Source organism: Amphiura filiformis, chromosome 12 (assembly GCF_039555335.1).
Source record: "Amphiura filiformis chromosome 12, Afil_fr2py, whole genome shotgun sequence".
In the NCBI taxonomy this organism is placed as follows: Eukaryota; Metazoa; Echinodermata; class Ophiuroidea; order Amphilepidida; family Amphiuridae; genus Amphiura; species Amphiura filiformis.
In genome coordinates this window covers 1,975,882-1,982,362 of record NC_092639.1, presented here as the reverse complement: position 1 = coordinate 1,982,362, position 6,481 = coordinate 1,975,882, and positions in this window count along the sequence as shown.

Sequence of the window (6,481 nt, the reverse complement as noted above, 5' to 3'; positions counted from 1 at the left end):
ATTCAAGCTATATTTGGTGACCCATATACTTTTATTATATTAAGGGACGGTTCACAAACACTTGTTAGGGGGGCCTGATGCAAAAAATTTTAATTTTTCATGTCAAAAATAGGGGCCCGCTTAATGGGTAGCAAAATTGCAATTGCTAATACGCGGAAATGAAATTTAGGGTATGAAATTTACTGCAAGGAATCAAATCCCTGATTAGGGTGTGAAAACAGGCGTGTTACCTGCTTAGGGTATCGTTTTAGCCAAGGATAAAGCCTTGTTTAGGGTGCTTTTCAAAAGTTGATTATCGCGGATGGTGTACAAGCCACATTGGGAGTGACCCAATTCATGTAGTCCTTCAAGAAGACTCAGCTGAGTAAAAAAAACCCCAAAAATCGATGTAGCGATCGAGACGGCGAATGCTTCGGCCTCCTGCACCGCGCGGGGGACGATCATATTTTGCTCGTCCCCCCCCCCAAAAAAAACCCCGTGGATGTTTGTCAAGAAAGTTATTTTCACTGTCAATGACACCCAGTTTGACCATCATTTTCTTGGAACCCAGACCCCTTTAAAAAAAAAAAAAACAACACAACACCGATACACCCCTATAGTAGTGTGCATGTTGTATTCCGATCCTGTATAGGCACGTTATATCCCCCTTCCACCACCATCGCCACCACACCCTGGGAAAAGACCCCGCCTTTTGGGGCCACCTCATCCAATGACCCCTTTTTTGTGTCAAATCTGTCATTAGAGACCCCGCCTTTTGGGGCCACCTCATCCAATGACCCCTTTTTTGTGTCAAATCTGTCATTAGTTCAACTGGTGTCCGGCGGTTTCCGGGGCGGTTCGCTCATCGCCGTCACTTCCAAGAGCAAGGCCGAGTGCCCGCCCCTCAAACTTTGTCTGGATGAAGAAAGTTCTGGACCCCCATCTCAATATCTTATTTTTCGGATTAAAAGTGTTCTATAAAATCTAAATTAAAATCTGGATGTTTGCGTTTGCGGCACTTATGCGGACAGCGTTGGGGTCTTTCAGCAGTGAGGACATTGACGCAAAAACAGGGATTGGGTGAGAAGCCGAAAATGAGCACAATGGGGCCATTGACGGTAAGAAGCTCCGAAGAAATGGGGGGTCATTGATCGGAGTGTGCAATTTTGGACCCATGATATAAACGGCTAAAAGTGTCCTCACCGTTCAGGTCACCGTTCATAACCCCAAGTACGCCGTCACACTCTGTTTCCAAAACAGGATTTGGCAGAATTTTCAGCAGTGGTGGGCCGAGAGGGTGTAAGCGATTTTTGGCAGGCCGTTTGGTAATTTTAAGACATTCAGTGATTTATCCGGACGATCGTAAAAATCATCCAAATTCAGATGTTGGTACCTTTGTCATTGTCATACAGGGTGTCCCAGAATCACAATGATTTAAACCGGGAAAGATGGAATTCTTTAGGTATGAACGGCATTTTTGTTGGTCACATTGTTTTGCATTTTAAGTTCTACATATATTTAGCTTTCTCAGATTTTTTAGATTTTAAAAATTGGACGTTTCTAGTAGAAGTTAGAGAGGATTGCGTAAAAATGGTGAATTCCAAGTTTTGACAAAGCAAGTTTAAGCAACCTATTTAGAAAATCTGTAAAATTACTAAACCGTTCAGCACAAAGTTATTTGGAAAATGTTATGCAGTATATTTGTTGTGTCCTGTTCTTCTACTAAATAGTCGATATCTATCGTTTATTTATGATGTTACGAAGCAATTCTTGTATGGAATAATGATTTGCTATGCTTGAGTGACCTTAAACTATTCTTTCTTTGGTGGCAGTTTTGAAGCCAATTATTGCGGTGTGTGAGTTTCATCATTTGAAATGTCGGCAGAGATACAGTTTTCATAAAAGTATAGAGAAGGTTCGTCCTTAGTGTCACAGCATGCATTTATGTCCACAGTATATTGGCAAACCCACAGCTACGTGACGAAGAAGATTAAAAGTTACTACGGAGGATCCTTGTGGAAGTTACATCCTCTCTAATAATGACATTTTTGGGTAAAAATTGGGGTAAACATTACATAAAAAGTATGTTTTTCAACCTAAATATCTGATGTCATATTGAAATGTTTCACTTAATCCCATATCAAGAATTATTTAGCATTGTAAGCTCTACATCTGTGCCAAATTTGGTGTATTTCCTATCACAGAATGTAGGATTTCTCCAATATATTGCACATGTATTTGAATGGGGCTTCAACTTCATCAATACTGCTGTTTTCTTTGTTTTTTTGCCAAATTGTTCATTTCAAAAATACCAAATGACACTCCTTAGTGTCACAGCATGCATTTATGTCCACAGTATATTGGCAAACCCACAGCTACGTGACGAAGAAGATTAAAATTTACTACGGAAGATCCTTATGGAAGTTACATCCTCTCTAATAATGACATTTTTGGGTAAAAATTGGGGTAAACATTACATAAAAAGTATGTTTTTCAACCTAAATATCTGATGTCATATTGAAATGTTTCACTTAATCCTATATCAAGAATTATTTAGCATTGTAAGCTCTACATCTGTGCCAAATTTGGTGTATTTCCTATCACAGAATGTAGGATTTCTCCAATATATTGCACATGTATTTGAATGGGGCTTCAACTTCATCAATACTGCTGTTTTCTTTGTTTTTTTGCCAAATTGTTCATTTCAAAAATACCAAATGACACTCCTTAGTGTCACAGCATGCATTTATGTCCACAGTATATTGGCAAACCCACAGCTACGTGACGAAGAAGATTAAAATTTACTACGGAAGATCCTTATGGAAGTTACATCCTCTCTAATAATGACATTTTTGGGTAAAAATTGGGGTAAACATTACATAAAAAGTATGTTTTTCAACCTAAATATCTGATGTCATATTGAAATGTTTCACTTAATCCTATATCAAGAATTATTTAGCATTGTAAGCTCTACATCTGTGCCAAATTTGGTGTATTTCCTATCACAGAATGTAGGATTTCTCCAATATATTGCACATGTATTTGAATGGGGCTTCAACTTCATCAATACTGCTGTTTTCTTTGTTTTTTGCCAAATTGTTCATTTCAAAAATACCAAATGACACTCCTTAGTGTCACAGCATGCATTTATGTCCACAGTATATTGGCAAACCCACAGCTACGTGACGAAGAAGATTAAAATTTACTACGGAAGATCCTTATGGAAGTTACATCCTCTCTAATAATGACATTTTTGGGTAAAAATTGGGGTAAACATTACATAAAAAGTATGTTTTTCAACCTAAATATCTGATGTCATATTGAAATGTTTCACTTAATCCCATATCAAGAATTATTTAGCATTGTAAGCTCTACATCTGTGCCAAATTTGGTGTATTTCCTATAAAAGAATGTAGGATTTCTCCCTTATATTGCACAGTGCGGCTGGACGATGGTGATAAAGGATCTATGTGTTATGATGCCTTTGCACTGTAAATTACACACATACAGTTTTCGTCCATTTTCAGTGATAGCAATGTCACGCAAAAACGAATCAAGCTAGTTCCATGAAAGTCACAGAATAAGTAGGAGACATTTGTGGCATATATTGCACTTATTAAGATTAGATACACTGTTGAATATATATTTTTGATATTTTGTTCAAACACGGTATAAATAATTCTGGGACACCTTGTAGATGTGTAACATAGCCTGCTATTGGTTCAGCCAAAAACCGTATGCGACAAAATAAGGAATTTACATGAATCTGTAATTTATATACTGACAGTATATAAATTAGCTACATGTATTTAAATGTGGCTTCAACTTCATCAATACTGCTGTTTTCTTTGTTTTTTGCCAAATTGTTCATTTCAAAAATACCAAATGACACTTTGAATGCCTTATCCTTCACATGTTTAAGCAATTTATAATCAATTTCATTTTTGTTACACTAGTTTCGCTGGGATCACTGGTCTTTAATATTAAAGAAATTATTCCAGAGAGAGAGAGGAAAACGAAAGACACAGGGTAAAGCACAGACCGTCATGTTTGATAAGCATGATGAGGGATCGAGAGTAGCGAGTTTAGTTACAGTAAATTAATTTATACAAACACTATAATTGAAGGTTAAAACATTCTGTTAGAGCAGGGGAGTAAATAATACTTTCATAACTTGTTTACTTGATATTTCTGGAATATAATTGCAACAATAACATAGCCATTTGTCTAGGCAGTCCATTTTGACATATTATATAGAACATGATATTTGTTCTCTTCTGTGACGCTCCCATTATCATACTTTCTTAAGGAACAATGTTCACTTATATTAATAATTGCAGCTATAAAATAACCATTTGCCATGCAGTCCCTTTGTCATATTAGAACGCATTGTCTTCTGCTGTAATGTAGATCAAGTGATGCTCCCATTATCACGTCGGGGCCCATTATAGTTACAATCCAGGCATACTTTCATAACTTGTTCACTTGATTTTTCCCGGAATTATTATCATAATACAGCTATAAAAATAGCCATTTGCAAGGCAATCTTTTTTGTCACAGAAAAGTAAAAACTAACGTCAAATAGACTCGCCAAAATAATAGATAATAATACCAAACTGAGCAAAAGTAAAAAAAAGTACAAATATAAACGTATGTATATAACTTTTCTCTGATAAATGTCAAAAACTGAAGGCAAGTTCAAACAGAACACAGTAGCAAACAAGATAAGCTCAGAGCAAAATAAGCATGTCTAAATATTTTCATTATTCATATACTAACCTACTCTGCACTGATTTGACAATAAATAAGTGATTTGATGAGGCATAAACAATAGGCCTACTTGCATCTTGACTTGGAAAATAATTTTCAAAAAACCTCATTTTGTATTTAGGTTTTTAAGCCACCTAGGAAACAAATTTAGCTATTACTGTGAGGAAAATTACATCAAAATGTACATTGAATCAGCCCGGTCCATCAGATGCTATTTTCTGTTGGATGCCTCATTCCTTTTTAAAAGAAGTTTTATTTGGAAGCAAATCGCATGTGTTTCAGGAACACTGCATGTTGGCCATATGTCAGCTTTTATCAGGGATATTTGTCTCATATCCCAGCTTTTATGAACACCAATTATTTTGTAACTGAAAATATGTTATACATCAGGATATGTTTATACACACATTGCTTGGTTATTACAAGAGTCAATAAACATTCAATTCACTATAGAGAATGGACTTTTAAGTCAAAATTAAAATTAAAATTTTGTGCACTGATGTAGTTATAATGAACTTTTTCTGAAGTAAATCGCCAATTGCAAACATGTTTAATAAAAAAGGCTAAAAATTTCCTACACTGAACAGACTCACTGCCAGTTTAAATGGGCTAACTTGATAGCCCTTGTCATGGGGAGCAGGATTAGATAAAGGCATACGAACGACTCGAAACGAGGGTGTGAGATATTAGGAATTTTTTCCTATAGCCTCTTAACCACAGGGATGGTGGGTTACAATAGCTATTCGAGACACAGGGTATGTAAGGAATAAACTGTGCACATGAGATGTGGGTGCAAGTGGTATAAACGTTCACTTGCGTGAACAAGCTTGAACAAATGTCACTGACTTTGAATTTCTTCTGTTCAGTTAGCATGGTTAGAATTATTGTAATTTGGAATAGTTTGGAGCGCAGAGGGCGATATATGAAATGATTGGTATTCTCAGGCTATTCTGCCCGTTGCATTTCATGCTAGCATGGCTAGGGCAGGGGACCGGTGCTGCGTGCAAAACCACATACCTTTGCAAAATATGATATTTTGCATATGCAAAATTACATACTTTCCAAAAGTATGTAGTTTTGCATATGCAAAATTACATACTTTCCAAAAGTATGTAGTTTTGCATATGCAAAACTACATACTTCGGCAAAATATGTAGTTTTGCATATGCAAAATATCATACTTTACGGTCACTATGAAAAAATACAAGTTTTGCTGGGAAACCCCGTGCAGTTCGTGTTTGTGAATAAGGGCGCATGTCACAATGATTGGTAGCTTATATTTTAAAAGGCAAAAAATAGCGGACTGTGTATGTAACAAATGAATTAGCAATATCTGTATCTGTCTCCACAATCCTTAAGTATTAGGCTACATATAATATAAATTATTCTTTGAAAGTAGAGAATATTAGAACAGTGACCGTATGGATCCATTCTGCCCCTAAAGCGGCCGATACCGAACAACACATAGGGCCTACACGGCCTTGACCTGCGGTTGTCTAAATTCTGAGGGATTTGCATGCTGGTCAGGTAGAAGATAAATAACAGGGCAGAGTGACCTTCAGCTTCTCCGTGTTTGGTCAGACCTACCGTATAGGCGCGTAGGCTGCATGGGGTGTATCCTGCATAAATTAGTGTTCTTGGTCAAACCTGGGAGTAGTATCATAGGGCCTACCTCAGGTTCAAACATGTTTCACATTGGGGTGTACGCTGCATGACTGTATGTTTCTGTTTT